The 18,113-nt window shown below is 25.2% G+C and overlaps 2 annotated features.

The window, feature by feature from the left end:
- Nucleotides 1–7,722: 7,722 nt before the first annotated feature.
- Nucleotides 7,723–7,779: a sequence feature (Short protein (N7519_000123, KAJ6190102.1) was converted to a misc_feature.).
- A 2,986-nt stretch (nt 7,780–10,765) lies between these two features.
- Nucleotides 10,766–10,768: a sequence feature (Short protein (N7519_000123, KAJ6190102.1) was converted to a misc_feature.).
- Between the last annotated feature and the right edge of the window lie 7,345 nt (nt 10,769–18,113).

Here is an 18,113-nt window from a genome sequence, read left to right on the forward strand (position 1 = left end):
AAGCTTTCTAAGCTTTTCCGATTAATATAATTACTAAATAAAACGTTACTAGAGAACTATAATATTAAAGAAAAGTATATAAAATAATATTGAAAAGTAAAAAATCTTATATTATATAAATATTATATTAGATAATTTATAGTATCTTAGTATTTAAGGCTAGGATTTATAAAGAACTTAGCGAGATTATTTATCGCTTTAGCTATATCTAAATAAATAATAATTATAGGATAGAAAGCGGAGCCGAGCTTCTATTAATATTTATAGATTTACTCTCTAATCGCGATATTAGAGTATTTATTTATATAGGTTATAAAAAGCGGTATTTTATATTTATAACTATAACTAAGTCTATATTTAGTAGCTATAAATAAGATATATAAATCCTAATAAAGCTAGAGCTTATATTTCTAAATATTTTATAAGATATAGATTCTTAGAAACTAGGATATATTCTTTATATCTTGAAGTTCCTAATATTATTCTAGCTATTAATAAAGCTAAACTACTTTCTATATTTTAGACTAATACTATACTATAATAATATTATTTATATAGAAGAAGATAATAATTCTATCTTTTTTAAATAAATAAAGCCCTTCTAAAATAAACTCGAAATTAAGCTTTTAAAATATTTAAATAGCTTCCTATTACTATAAATAAAGTGATTTATAAAGCCTTTAAAATATCTTTATAAGTCTTTAAATATAAGCTTTATTATAGAAGCCTTTTAATATCTATATATATATATTCTTATTAAAGTTATTATTTAGAAAGGTATTAATAGTATTGAGTTAAATTAAATTAAGGTTAAAAGCTATAATAAATATAAAGATAGTATAGGTAGTATAAATAGTAAATATAGCTATATACTTCTTTTTAGGGTTAATGGTCTAAAGATTACTATAAATATAGATTTAAGCTTCGAATTTTATAAGAAGCCCATTACTATTAAATTTATATATAAATATCTAAACAAGCGGAAATACTTAAATACCTTTATTTTAGAGATAAAGTATAATTTTATATATTTTATAAAGTTTAATCGATTATATTTTAAGGCCTACTACTATAAAAAAGCCTTTAATAAAAGGATAATTAATTATTTCTCTTTAATTCTATAGCTTTAAAGGAAGATTATTTTAATAGTAATAAGCTATTAATTAGATAGTAGAAAGCCCTATTATAAATACTATAAATATATCTTCTATATTATCATAGTTATTATATATAAAATAGTTTATTATATTATTATTAAATCTCGCTTTTTATTTATATTTACTGTCTATAATATTAGAAAGAGTGATATCTTTATAAATCTATCTATTTAGGATAGATATTAATAGAAAGTAGCTATATATCTATTAAAGAGATAACTCGATAGCTAAGGCTTTTATTAGATCTTTTTAATTCTTTTACAAAAAGGATAGTAAAAAAAAGGATATTTATAAAATAAAAGAACAGTATATACAGTTCTACCGCAAAAGTTTCCTTGATTTCCGCCACACCAAGAACCAGAAATAAACCCGACCAATTTATAACGCAATAATAATATTAATAAAATAGGTAGAAATATTTCAAGAATAGTATTATATAGATAATTGCTTTATATTATTAGATTAGCTAATTTAATAAAGAAAATACTTAATATAGGAACCTATAAACTAAAAAGATAAGGATATAGTAAAAAGTTGTATAAATTACTACCTTATTTAAAAACTATATAACTACCTATAGAAATGTTTAAATTTTTTAGAGAAGGTCTCTATTAATAGAAAAGTAGCTGAATTATATTATATAAGAGTTTAAATTAATTCTTATTTCTAATTATAATTATACTATCTCGGAGGTTATAAGGAAAAAAAATAGGAAGAAAAGGTTTAAACAAAAACGATAAATTAAAAGATGTAAAATAGTAAGAAGTATGAATCAATGTATTAGATAGAAAAAACCATGAAGGATAAAAAACTAACTAACTATGCTTGGGGTTTTCCCCTATATTTATGTTAAATGTATGGTTACATTTAAATTAAATCATGATTTCATATAATCTAGATTCTTTAATTTTAATGATTTCATATAGATCTAGATCTTTATAGATTTATGATTTTATAGATTTATGGTTTCATATAGATCTAGATCTTTATAGATTTATGATTTCATATAGATCTATAGATGTAACATTGAAATAATAAGATTTAAATTTTTAAATCTTAATTTTAAAATATAATGGCAAATTTGTATTTTTAGTATTTTAGAATTCCTTTATAAAATTAGATTCTTATATAATAAATATGATATCCCCCCTTAATGTGTATAATAAGAAACTTAGTATACAGATTAGCTATCATATAGTCTAGCTAGATTGACGAATGTGTTATGTAATTGTAAATTAACATTCTTAGTTAGGAAATCAGCTAATTGGTATTTGGTAGGGATATATAGTAATTTAATTTTATTATTTAAAATAGCTTGTCTTCTAAAATAGAATACTATTTCTATATGTTTAGTTTTCTTATAAAACTTAGGATTTTCAGCTAGCTTTTTAGTAGATAAACTATCCACTAGTATAGTAGGAGTGGTATATATATATTTTAAATTTAAACTATCGTTTATATAATTAAGAACACTTCCTAAATAGATAGCTTCTTTAGTAGCTTCTCTTAGTGCTATATATTCAGCTTCACAGCTACTAATAGCTACTACTTTTTATAATTGAGAGTTCTAAGAGATAGGATTATTAATACCTATATTAGGAGATAGGCTAAATAAATATATAGAGGTTGATTTTCTATTATTTAAGTCATTTCTCTAGTCTATATCATAATAGCCTTTTAAAATAAGATCTTCACTATTACAATTATAGTATAAACCCTTAGTATTTATATATAGTAAATATTTCTATATTTTATTAAGGGTATTAAAATGATCCTTATTAGGATTGCTTATAAATCGTAAGCAATATATAGTAGTAAAAGTCATATCTAGCCTAGTTTTTAAAACTAAGTATAATAGTGAACCTATTCGTTTTTAGTATTTATTTATATCGTTTTTAGAGGCTTATTTAGAGTTTTTAAATAGTTTTAGACTAGGTTATCTAGGAATTTTAATAGGTTTATAGTTTTTATTATTAATTATATTGAACTTTATTAATAGTTTCTCTATATATTTATTTTGATTTATATAGAGATATCTATCTTCGATTTTAATATCATTTCCTAGAAATGTAGAAATTAGCCCTATTTCTTCAATTTTAATATAAGTTTTTAGTTATATTATTAGATTTCTTATATAGTGAATGTCTTTATATATTACTAATATATTATTAACGTGACATATTAAAATATATTCTATTATATTATTTATATAAACTCCCTTATTATAGGGTAGCACTCTAAATCCAAATTTTAATAGTATATTTAATAAATATTTATACTATAGTCTAGGACTTTGTTTTAAACCATAGATAGCTTTTGTTAAATGGTAGCATTTAGTTTTATTTGTATATATACTAATTAGTAATATAGTATATATATTAGTATCTATATTAGTATATACGAATGCATTTTTAATATCGTATTGTAATATAGACCAGTTTTTATTAACTACTATAATTAATAGTATATACTATGTTTCTATTCTACATATAGTAGAAAAAGTGTCTAAAAAATCAATACCTAATTTTTGATAAAAACCTTATATAACCTATTTGGCTTTATATCTAAAGGTTTTATCTTTATTAACTATATATGAATCCTTTATATTTTTAGGATTATATATTGGTTTTTTCTTAAAAACCTATCTGCCTTTTATAGGTATTATATTTTTATTTTTTAGTAAATCTACGATTTTATAAGTCCCCTAGGTTTCTAATTCTTTTACCTCTTCTAGGTAGGCTTTATACTATTTATATTTTTTATCACTTTATATAGCCTCTTTATATATATTAGGTTCATTTAATAGAGTTGTTATTAAAATAAAGCTATCTAAATTATCTATATTTAAAATCAGATTTTCTAATTCAGTGTCTTTTATAGTATAGAGTATATTATTCTCTTTATATGGGATTTGAACTTCAATTTTATATGTAGGATCTCTTACTATATTATTATAGCTTTTTAGATCTAATTCATATTCATTAGTGTTATTATTATTATTATTATTATTATTATTATTATTATTATTATTATTTGTATTATATAGGTTTTTAAATTCACCTTCACAAATAGATACATCTCTAGACCAGATAGTCTTATTTTTATTTAAATCCTATAATTTATAATGATTTGTATTATTATAACCTATTAGTATAGCTTCATCCTTTCTAGGTTTTAGTTTAGTTTTATATTTATTAGTATGGTAGTAAGCAATTGAACCCTATGTTTTATATTTTTAATATATGGTTTTATATTATTATATAATTCATAGGGTGATTTAGAATTTAATGATTTATAGGGGGGTTCTATTATATAGATATACTATAGCTTTTAAAGCTTCTCCCTATAAATAGGTGCTCCTAATTGAATTAAAATTGATCTAACTTTATTTAATAAAGTTAGATTAATCCTTTCGATTAGACCATTAGGTTCTTTAGTATATATAGGGCTTAATTTATGAATTATACCATACTTTATAGATGCAATTTTGAATTTCTTATTTATATACTCTTTTCTATTATCTATAAAGAATTCTTTTATACGTCCATTTTTATTATTTTCAATTTGATTTTTTAATTTAATAAATATATTATAAGCTTCACTTTTATTATTTAAAAGAAAAAACCCATATATATCTGGATTTCTTATCTATAAATGTAATATAGTATCTCTTATTATCGTATGTTGGTATTAATAGACCTCTAATATCACTATGAATTCTTTCGATAATATTATATTTTATATTATTATTACTTTCTTTATTTATATATCTATTATCCTTAGATAAAAGGTATACTTTGCATTTATTAACTTATTATAAATATGTATTTTTAGTTATATTTATATTTAAATCCTTTAATATAGTTTGTAATGGTTTAAAAGATATATGACCTAGCCTTTTATACTATTATTTAATATAGGTTTCTTCCATTTTTATAGATAGAAGTATATTCCTCCCTTTTATATTGGTTTGTAATGTTGTATTTCTAGATATATAGAGATTTTGATTTTTAACTACAGTTAAAATTAATTTATCTCTTTAGTATAATATTGCTTTTTCTTTTATAAAAATAGATGTTATATTATCTAGTTTTTCAATGCTTAATAGGTTTATTCCTAATTTAGGGATATAGTATACTTCTTTTAAATTTAAAATATGTCCTATATTAGTTTTTACTAAGATAGATCCTATAATTTTAATATGTATAGTATTTGCGTTTCCCTATTTTACCTTTTTATCTATATATTTATATTGGTAAAAATAGTCTAAATTGTAAATTGTATAAATTGTAGTAGTAATATCGAGTATAAAATTAAATATTAAACCCGGAGTATAGTCTTTTTTCGCTTCTGATATAGTAAAATCCTTATTTCTATGTCTTTTTAAACGATCTGATTTATGTTTATTAGTTATATTGTTTATATTATTGATTAATAGAAGGTATACCTCTTCGGCTATATCAAATTCATCTTTAGAGAGTATTGAAAAATCAGGAAGAATTGTATCTTCATCCTTTACTTCTTCTTATTAATTAGAATTCTTAATAGGTATTAATGTAGTTTCTACATTTTCATCCCTCTTAATAGATAGCTTTTGAGATTTAGGTTTTTTAACCCTATAATTCTTTATTTTTAATGAATTTGGAATTGTAGTATTTTGCCGGCGAGGTATAAAGCCTTTTAGTACTTTGTTTAGAAATAAAAACTAGCAGTTTGTAGTGGTATGTGTTATAGCCTTATAGTGCTTATAATAAGCACTGTTAAATGGCTTCTTTTTCTATACATTTTTTGATTTTTGTGTAATTATAAGCTTATTATTGCTTATTTGCTAAATACCACGAGATTTATTAATAAGACTAGAAAATAGGGTTTCCGAAGTGTATAAATTTAGATCTCTTTATAGAGATTGAATGATAGATTGTATTAATGATTTATATTCCTCACTTAGGCTATTTAAAACCTATACAATTACTACCTATTTTAGTAGTATAATCTCTTTACTAGTGAGATCATCTACTAGTATTTTAACTTTATTTAGATATTCTTCTATAGTATAAAAATTATCTAATTAAGTATTAAAGAATTCTTTTAAAGTTAAATACTCCGTGGTAAAGCCCTTTGGGTAATAGATTTCTTACAGTTTTTCCTAGGCCAGCTTTATATCTGTAATGTCTTTTATATATAGAAGTGGACCGTTATTATATAGTAGCTAAATAATAGAGAGAGCTCTATTATTTTTATTACTAGTGGTAGGATTTTAACGAATTGTTCTAATAAGCTCTTCTTTTATAAGGACTGCTTTTACTCTAATCTAGTCGACTAGATTGAGTAATTTTTAGATCCCTAAAGCTTTTAAATTTATATTTTTTTAAGAGAGGCTATGATTCTATATATAGTGCTATCGATATATATAAAAAGTTGTAATTTAGCGTTTCGGAAGGGGTCAATTTTGACAAAAAGATAAAGAAGGATTTAAATAAACCCTTCTATAGTAGAAAGAATAAATGAATGAGCCGGGCTTATAACCTCTCGGAGGTTATAAGGAAAAAAATAGGAAGAAAAGGTTTAAACAAAAACGATAAATTAAAAGATATAAAATAGTAAGAAGTATAAATTAATATATTAGATAGAAAAAACCATAAAGGATAAAAAACTAACTATGCTTAGGGTTTTTCCCTATATTTATGTTAAATGTATGGTTACATTTAAATTAAATCATGATTTCATATAATCTAGATTCTTTAATTTTAATGATTTCATATAGATCTAGATCTTTATAGATTTATGATTTCATAGATTTATGGTTTCATATAGATCTATAGATGTAACATTGAAATAATAAGATTTAGATTTTAAATCTTAATTTAAATCTATTGTAACATTGAAATAATAAGATTTAAATTTTTAAATCTTAATTTTAAAACATAATGGCAAATTTGTATTTTTAGTATTTTAGAATTCCTTTATAAAATTAGATTCTTATATAATAAATATGATATACTAAGATATAAATATATAACACTAAATAGACTAGAAATATAATTTACTACCTACTTTTTAAACTACTACTTCTCTCTATATTTTATAATAATTAATATTAGAATTTAAAGGTAATATAATTTAGCTTCCGGCCTTTAGCTAGATATAGGAAAATATATAGACATTTTAGTTTATAAAGGTAAAAATTATATTTAAACTAATAGTTTATTTTCGGGAAAGATTCTAGAATTAGAAGTATATACTATCCTATCTATTATTATAGACTTCTTTTTTATTATATTATAGCTACCTAGTATATATAGAATAGCTAACTCTCTATCTATAGAAATCCTTTAAAAGATTTTAGCGATCTTTTAAAAGTATATAAAGTAGATTATATTAACTACGTATGATTATATATATCTATAAAGAGGTATAATAAAACCGACCTTTCTTAATTTTTTTTTCTAGTTAATTCTCTAAGTACTATAGTATAAATATTTCCTCTAGCCTTTTCTTTCTATAAAAAATGTATCTTAAAGTCTTTTAATTAATAAATAAAGGGTGTTATTATCAATTGAAATACTCAAGTTGATTTTTGATTTTGGTTAGGAGCGGGTTCACGGAAACTTTTGCGGGGTGACTGTAGTATCGTTATTAGTAGAGAAATAAGTAAAGAAACTTACTCGCTGTATAAAAATAAGATCTTTTAAGGTTTAAAGCTCTATAGTATACTTTCTAATAAAGGAATAGTATTTAGTATAGATAAAGGTATCGCTAAATATTAAAGTAATAGAAGAAAGTACTTTTTATAAATAGCTTTTTAGATTCTATTTTCTCTATAAAAAGTAAAGATCTTAATATTATCAGATAGTCTATTCTAAGAGTAAAATAAGATTTTATTCTAAAAGACTTATAAAACGCTTACTTATTAAATCACTTTCTTTAGTTTTATATTAAATTTATCTTCCTCGATTATTTTAGTAATATTAATTTACTTAATCTTTAAAGGTTTAGATAGATATTCCTTATATATTAGATTTTTATTAAAAGTAATATTATATATATAGTTATAGCTATTAATTTTTAAAAACTAGACTTTCTAGATATTATTTATTTAATATCCTATTAAATAGCCGATTTCTATATAGCGGTATATCTTATTAAATTAAGGGATCTTTTAGATCTCTATATATATATAGTATTTATAAACCCTAAGATTTAAGATATTTATAGATATAAAGATATCTATACCTTATTAGTAGAATTTTTATTATAGGATAATCTAGCTTCCTAAATTTAGTAAATATATATATAGTAGCTTAAACTACTTTAGGCTAGAGGCTTTTTAGTAAATCTAATTTTTAAAGAAGTGTTTCTACTCTAATAATAATTATTCCTTTAGATTATATAGTAAAGCCGTTTTATTTTAGGGTTTTAATAACTACTATTTAAATAATAATATCTAACTTATTAAAATAGCCAAAAGTATTATTCCTAATTAAGGATTTATTATTAGAGTAGAATATTTTAATTAGTAAATTAAACTAGTTTTAGAAATATAAGAAAAAAGTATAAATTACTTACTAGTAGTTACTCTTCTTCTTATATATTTCTCTCTAATACTATCGAATTCTATTAAAGTAAAAATAAAAGAGCTATTTATAATTATTATATATAGATTAAAATATAATAGGATTAAAATAGATAATTAAATAGTCTAAATTTTATCCTTCCAACTTATTATAAAATCTATTATTACTATCGGCTAAGCTAATAGGCTTTATATAGTTTAGGGTTATATTTTTATTTAATAGGAGATAGTAATTTTATAATTTCTATTCTTTTAACTATATAAATAAGTTATTTAATACGCTCGCTATAAAGATAACTAAAGTATTAGTATTAGTAAGTAGTAAAAGCTTTAAAAATAAAAGACTATATAAAGCGTTTTATATTAAAAGAAATAATTATAAATACTATTAGAAATATAAAATCTATTTATAAAAGTATAAAGAAGTTACCGATTTCTTTTGGTTTAAAGAAAGTCCTTTATATTACTTTATTAATAATAGTAAGTTTATTAAAATTAGCTTTATATTCTCTCTTTTTTATTAGTTCTACTAAGATAAGATTATAGTAAAAACTAGATAAATAATCGATATTATTAAAAGTAAGTATAACTAGCTTTCTAGATCGGCTAATTATTTTAATCTAAACTTTACTATTTTTTATAGAGCTATATTAAAGTATCGCCGACTTTAAATATACTATCGGTCTATTTAAATTCGATAAAAAAGCTTTTATTATTTAATATATCTTTATTAGTAGCTAAATCAACTAGCTAGCGGTTGTTAATTAATAAATAAAGACTATTTTCTATTTTCTATTAGTATTAACTAGTAAGAGAGTAGCTAGTTAAAATTATAGAAATAAAGAAATAGAGAGAAAGATTAATAAAGCTTATTAAGATAGTAAAATACGAAAACTACCTTTTTTATTATTATCGATTAAAATAAAGTAAGGCTATAATATCTCCTTTTTAATAAGTTATTTTTATAGATTTTTTACTTTTTATTAAATAGCTATTAAAAGATTTTTTTTAATTATTTTTAGTGTCTTTTTAATAATTTCTAGATCTAGTTTCTAGTTGTTAGATCTTATTTCTTTTATTAGATATAGATATAATCAGAAGTAGTATTTTTCTCTATATATATAACAAAGAGGCTCCCTATTAGATTTATCATTAGTATTAGTAGAAATAGTCGGTTTAGCTTTTTATTCGCTATAAAGTACAGTAAATACGCTATTAGGGATTTTATTCTTACCGACTAAGTACTAGATAGTACGGAAACGATAGTATATATAAGTGTAGAAACGGCTCTATATAGAGCCGACTAATAAGACATAAAACAAGTTTATATAAGGAAAAGGGCTCCTAGGATCACACTACTAATACTATTATTACTATCTATACTATTATTACTATTAGCTATAGCTCTAAAAGCTATAAAAAGGTATAGAGATAGAAGAAACTAGTCGAAAACGCCTAATTATTTCTTATAGCGATTTAATTAGCCTTTCTAAGAATCTTTACTATAATATCTTTATATAAAGATATCTATAAATATAAGACTTATTGTATAGATCTTTATATTATCTACTTTAGTAAGTTATATAGTCTTTAAAGTAATAAAAAGCTTATAAACCTACTATTTAATCTAAGCGGTAATAGATAACTCTATACTTTATAAGCTAGACTTAGTTTTATAATATTTATAAAAAATCTTTAATATAACCTCTAGTTTATTATCTTCTATTTTTAAGTAAGTCCTATATAGATATAGAGAAACTTTTACTAGCCTTAATAAACTCGACAGACTATCTATAGGGGCTATAATAAACCATATGTAATAAAAAAAAATTATTAATAAAGATATTAATAAAATTAGTAATAATCATGGCACCGCCTTTTCACCAACACACTACCGAGGGTTGGTAGGCCCCACTCAACAATATTTTACACTCAACAATAATTTATTCCATACACCATACATTTATATCACTATTTACAAATAACCACCAGAGCTATCTATATACCAATTTACACCCCTACTATCTCTCGTTACCATTATAGCTTTATATTTAGCCTTAGCTAAATCCCTTACTTTTTAAGCCTATACTTTAACTTCTAATTGCTTAGTATGTTTTACCTAGAAGCGCTACCGCTTTTTGAAATTAGTATCCTACCTTTTTATAATCTTCCTATTTATATATATAAGAGATAATATAGAGCTATTTAATCTAAGAATCGATCTCCTATTTCTCGGCTTATATATATCTACCTAGGCTATATAAGCCTTCCTTAATTTAGCGTATAATAATTTATTCTTTTAAGCTAAAAGTATATTTATATCTATATTTCGCTTTATATACCTTTTAACCTCTAAGATTAAGTATCGAATTTATTAATAAGTTTAGTATTAAACTTATTAACCTATCTAATATTATCTAGAGGTAAATTAGTAATAGTACTAGCGAATTCTAAAAGGGGGAGGGTATATTAAATATCTAGAGTATATCTTTTTCTATTTCTAAATCTAGTATTTTTTAATATAAAAACCTAAGAATAACCTCTAGATTTAAAGGGTAAATACCTTTAAATTTAAATAAAGATCGAATTATTTATTATATAAAAGCTTAAAGCTATATATTATAGATTAGCTGGGAAAAAATCCCACTTTTTATTTATACTTCTATCCTATATAATAGTATTATTATTTATAGTATAAAAATAATACTTTAGATATTAAAAAGCCTAGCTATTAAAGGGCTAATAGAGATAGATTATATAAAGTAAAAAGTAAAAAGGGATAATAAAATTTTTTATATAAAAAGAGGTAAATTTAAGGGTTATATAAAAGCTATAATTATCTATAAAAAGTAGCCTCGGCCTATCCTTTTTAATTAATAGAAGTATAGCTTTATAAAAAGAGTAAAGCTATTTATATATAGTCTTATTATTAATCTAGTTATTTAAAGTAGGTTTAATATAAAAATTAGGGATTTTAATCTTTATATACCACTCCTTTATGTAGTTAGTACTTTTAAATAAAACTAAAGTAGTATAACCTAACTATCGGTAGATATATATTTAATACTAGTTATAGATTATTTTTAGCCGCTAGTTAGATTAGTATAATAAATATTAGGAGCGAGTACTTTTTAGCGCTTTCTCTAGCTAATTTAATAGCCGGTTTTATTCTAATTAAAGATCTTATAAGATAGGAATTTATAGTAGTGGTCTTTATATATAATAGTAGACCTAATTATAGCTAATAGTATAATCACTACCCCCTATAGTAAGATTAAATTATAATCTCTTTAATAAGAGAAGGGGGTATTACTATATTTCTAATATATAGAGTATCGATCTATATTCGTAATACCTTTTCCTAAATTAGATTTAACGCCTTTTTTAGGCTAGTAGATATAGTTTTATTTTCGCGGCTATAGATATAGGCGTATAGACGTTAGTATAGAACCTCGAATTTACGCGCTAATTTAGCGATATTAGGTTTTTCGAGTGTATAGTATACTTTTATAGTATCTAGAATTTGAGATTCCTAAGTTTGAATTTAATCCGACGTTTTTAAATAGTAGAAAAATAGTAAAGAAGTTGATGTAAGATTGAAAAATTATTGTTGAGTGTAAAATATTGTTAAGTGGGCCCTACCAACCCTCGGTAGTGCGTTAGTGAAAAGGCGGTGCCACGCTTATAAAAAGAAAAGAAAACTAGAAATAAAACTATATAAAGAAAATACTATCTATTTAAAAGTAGGGGGACTATCTTATTTATAAAATTAGAAGTAAGAGTTTTGTAAATAGCCTATAAATATAATTTAATAGATTCTATATCTTAAAACTACCTTTTTTCATCTAAATATCTTTTAATTTCTCTTTTATTCTCTATTATAAGGCTATTTTTATACCTTTACTATTTATTTCAAGCCTTTATTAATAATACTAAGTCTAATAAAGTTTAATAACCTTTATAAGGCTATTTTTAGAGGATTTAATAAGAATTTCCTTTATTTCGAGCCTATAAATCGTACCTTTTTAGATAGATCTAATTATACTAATATTCTTTGATTTTTATCTTTAAGATTTATATATAGCTACTTATATAATACATTAGGAAACGGAGTATCTATTTCCGCTTAGTAGGGGAGGATACAATCCTAGGAGCCCTTTTCCTTATATAAACTTATCTTATATCTTATTAGTCGGCTCTATATAGAGCCGTTTCTATACTTATATACACTATCGTTTCCGTACTATCTAGTACTTAGTCGCTAGTGACCCTAACTAAATGAAAACTATACAATCCTTTCCGAGTCTCAATAGTAGACTTCGCTATAGTAGTTTTATTATAAACCTTAACTACATATTACTATTTATAGTAGAATATAACCGGCCCCACAATTCTTTTACAAAAAGTATAGACCTTTATAAGCGAGGGTCCGCTACCTATATAAAAGAGATCACCTATATAATAGTTTTTTCTATTGATTTAATTTAACTAGCATTTATACTACTATATAGTAAATTAATTAATTTAGAAATAGAGATATATAAATTGATTAATTTACTACTAGTATATAAAAGTATTATTTTCTACTACATTTTTTAGCCCTTCTATACTTCCTAATTTCGACTAATACCTTCTTCTACTTCCGCTTTATTTTTTCTTTATTAGCTTCTTTATTTAGTTTATACTCTTTTAGCTTTATATTTTTTGGGGATTGATATATTTGCCCCCCCTTTGGTTATTCCTGCCCCCCCCTTGCCTGATTCTGCCTGATTCTGCCTGATTTCATGGCAGAATTATTTTCTGCCAGTTAAATTTATACTTTTCGAATATTGATTTATATAGTAAAAAAATGTATCTTTATAATTAGAATAAAAAGCTCATTCCTATATAATCAAAGCTTCTATTCGTATATAACCCCCTATTTCGCTTAGTCTATATTAAATCTCTATAGTAAGTCGGGCCTTAGCTTTAGCTTAAGCGCTTTAGCGCCTCGACTACGCCTTATTCCTACGCCGCGACCTCGAGCTATTCCTATACTATAACCTCGAGCTATCCCTACGTTATAACCTCGAGCTATTCCTACGCTATAACCTCGAGCTATTCCTATACTACGACCTTAAGTTATTCCTTTACCTTAAGTGTGAAGTAAGGCTAGTGATAGTGGTAGTAGTAGTGGTAGTAGTAGTAGTAGCTATAAAGCTAAAGAATAGAGAAGAGATAAAGGAGAGAAGAAGTAGGAATTAATAAAGAGAAAGGTAGGTTTAAAGAGACTGATTAATTGTTATAAAGCTTTACTTTTTATAAAGAGTACTTATTTTTGTTAGAGGTTTATATAGTAAATAGAGGTACCGTTAGGCTACTATACTTAGTTAGAGAAAGCGGTAATTTAAAAAGGAAGGCGGTGAGAAAAGCGGTCAACTGATGCCTGAAGATCAAGGCAGGGGGGGGCAGGAATAACCAAAGGGGGGGGGGGCAAATATATCAATCCCCTATTTTTTATCTAGTTAAAATTTATAATGCTAGTAATCTACATATAATAATAAGAATTATTATACTAGGTATAGCGAGCTTCTATAATAGCTTATATATAATTAAATTCCTACTCTAGCTACTATGCTAATATAATCTATATTTTAGTATATTTTATAAGCTTTTCTAACCTCCCTTTAAAATACTAAATTATAGGATGTTGGTATAATAGTGTATATATTATATTAGTAAGGCATACTATGGAGGGAAGAAAAACTATATTTATCTTACCGGTACTATCTAAGGCTACCCTAGATATATACTATATGGTAAGATTAATAATATAGAGAACCTCCTAGTATAATAATAAGATAATGAAGATATCATAGATTATCTCAGATTTGCCTCCTAAAAGGGTTATAAAAGCATGCCTGATTTTTATCTCTGAAAATGTAACTAACTTCTTCTTAATTTATTCTGATCTCTATTACAACCCTATTTCCTATTTAGGATAAGTATAACCCTACTAATATATCTTATATAATCCTATTATATAAGATTATATAAGATAGGATTCCCCTGACAAGTCATAGTCTATATTAGACTATAATTATATTATCTGCTAAATTGCTCACAGTATTATATCTAATGGCTCGATTATAATCTCGATCTATAATAGTATCCTATAGGGAACTTTAAATATACTTTATAGAAGATCTAAGATTTCTATAACTAGTACTTTTTAAAGCCTAGCCCTCCTACACGTTTATAGAATTAGGTTAATATAGCGAGAGATAAAATCATACTTAAGGATTATATTAATAACGATAAACTAGCATTTAGAGACTAAATACAATTTTAGCTGGGGGTTATATAACGATCTAAGAAGGTTTCTACTAAAGGTTTCCGCCCTAGTTGTTATTTGCATATGATAGGACCCCACACACAAAGGATCTCTGATCTTAAGGATCCTTTCTTTCTTTTCCTTTACTTCTCTGTACTTAGTATTCTCGTTAAATGCACTCTTTTTGATTGAAGATCTGGCTGGTAACACTAAGCGCTATTTAAAAAGATAAGCTAGCTAACTAATATAGATTTTATATAATACTAGTATTTATGATATCTAATATATAGCTTAATATATAGGCTTTCTATATTACTATATTAGTTTTAAGATATAATATCTATAAGTTTAAAAACTAGCCGGAAATACTAGATATATTAGAAACCGATATTAATAGCAAACTATTAATAAAAAAAGAATATAAAGAGCTAGTAATATAAAGTTAGGTAGATAGGCTATTAGAACTAGTAAGATATAGCCTAGACTAGGTTTAAATATATATATATATATATATATATATATAGCGAATAGATAAACGGGGGAGTACTTATATATAAATAAATAGTCTAAGTAGTTACCTAGTTAGGCTTATTTATAATACCGGCTCCTATTAGTAAATAGGGAAGGGGGATATATATATAGCTAGTCTCTAGACCTGACTTCTCTTCTCTATCAATAGAATTCCCGATTGACAAGCACCTACTTTCCAACTAGCGAATTCTATTCCTACCAACTGGTGAGTTAGACTGGCACCGTCACAGACGAACGGTCGTCGATAGTCGAAAAACTATAAATAGTCTGTATAGAAATAGACGGTCACCTTATTCGAACGGTCTTTTTAACGGTCGAGATTGATATAGAAACGATACAAATAGTCTCTCTTAATAAGATCTAGATATAGGAGAATTGGAGAGTTCTAATTATCTAAGCTAGAAAACTCCATAGAGTGAGATCTATAGGATATCGGGCTTGGCGGACGTATAACACTGGAAAAAATGGGGATTCGAGGTCAGCCGTGAAATAAGAGCCTCGGACACAGGCGCTCATAACCCGAGAAGAGATACTGCTGAGAAATGTAGGATACTCTGGAAAGTGAATAGATGCGTGGAGAAGAGAGAAACTATCTAGGTGTGAGGCTAACTAATGTGTGTAGGAGCAGATGTCACGTGACCTCCAACAATAACTCTAATAGGCAGTATATTAAATAGTGAAATAAGTATATACTAGGGAGAGTAGCTAGATACTCGACTATTTAATATGTTAGAAGCTAATAAAACTGTAAAGGATAAAGGTCCTTTCAATTGTGAAACGGGATTACTGACATGGGTGTCTCAGATGTGACGTGGCCGAAGCGAGCGGGGTTCGTCATGTGATCGGCCCTGTTTCTTGGCATACTGTTTTCCTAAAATCCCAGAGCCCCCCGAGGCCCCCTGAATTCTGACAAGAATTAGTCTTGGCACATAGAGACAATACATTGATCCCCTCCCACAGCCAATTGTATCTTACCCGGTTGACAGGCCATACACCTGCAGACTGTATATCTTTACAAAAACAGTGCCAATGCTCAATAAGTGGCTTCCTAAGGCCAATAAGTGATACCTAAGGTGGCTACTACTTGTATAACGTATTTGGTAAGCGAGTGGCCACTGTAAGCGAGTGGCCACCCTCCCCCCATACATAGTTTTTAAATGCATTTATCTCAACCAAAACGCCATTAAATTAAATAAACTAAAAAAATTATCTATCTAGATATATCTCTCTTCTATGCCCTGGCTTCCTATATATTCTATATGCTCGTCTAGCCTAGGGGGGGCGGTCTTAAACCTTCCGATACCTACTTACGATAGTTGTTAATACGCGTTACTTAGGCCTTAAATAGCTCCGAACGTAGCTTACGAACCTCCTAAATTAAGAGATCCCCTTTATAGGCTATTACCCTTATAGATCGAGTTCGCTTTTACTTTTTCTTCTCGTTTTTAGCGTATAAATCGCTTATTTCTTTCTCTAGTAATACGGCGGATTATATTATAATCTAATAGGCTTTTAAAACCTAGTTAATAGTAGAATTAAGCGGGTTTAGGGCGTTTCTTAATCTTATATAAAGTAGTACTTTTATTAAAGAGGCTTACTTTTATAATTATATATAGTTTAAAGGTATTTTTAGATCCTAATCACTACCCTAGCTAGATAAGGGGGTAGGGATTCGAAGCTAAATATTAAGCTTTAAAATCACTATCTCTAGTATAAAAGGTATTAAACTAGTAGATTAAAAGCTATTTTTAATAGTCTCCGATTTAAAAGCCTCTATTTATATAAAAGGGTTACTTTAAGAAAATTAAGTTTATTAATATAATTTATCCTATTCTATATTTTTATTTTAACTATCCGGCTATATAAGCGTTTTAATACTATAAAATAGCCGATATCGAGAGGTTATAAAAGATAAGAGGAGTATAGAGGTATATAGATTAGTATAATTTTATTCTTTTTAAAGATTTTATCGAATCTTAAGGTTAAATAACTTCTATAGCTATCGAGTATTAAAAGCCGATACCCCCCCCTTTATATATAAAGAAGTAGTAGGAATAAAGAGCTTTTTAAACTAGCGAAGTCTAATTTTATTAGAGGTCTATCTATTAAGACTAACTTTAAATCTCTAGTCCTCTAAGAGGTTATCGAACTAGGATTTAATAAAGACTTTACCTTTAAAATTATATATAGCGGGAGGGCCTAGCTAGTAGTATTTATATACTCGATAATAGTTATCTATTCTCGATTTCTAGACTATAAAAGTACTCGCCGATTATAGAATTTACTTCTTAAAATCACTTTTATAGTAGTAGTTAAGTCTATAGCGAAACCGGTCTTATTAAAGTTATAAACGTTATCTAGATCGATCCTAAATTATAGGATAGCTTTTTTAATAAGATTAAACTACTCCTTAATAATCTTCGGATCTTTATATTTTATATATTTATAATTATAGCGTCTCGAGAACTAGGAGGAAAGGAGAGGGTACTATTTTATAAAATTATAAACCTATTTATCGCTAACCGAAAGTACTAGGGTA

The sequence above is a fragment of the Penicillium mononematosum genome (assembly GCF_028829835.1).
Source record: "Penicillium mononematosum strain IBT 11891 chromosome Unknown utg000001l:1.0-4488741.0:1.0-4491989.0, whole genome shotgun sequence".
Classification (NCBI taxonomy): Eukaryota; Fungi; Ascomycota; class Eurotiomycetes; order Eurotiales; family Aspergillaceae; genus Penicillium; species Penicillium mononematosum.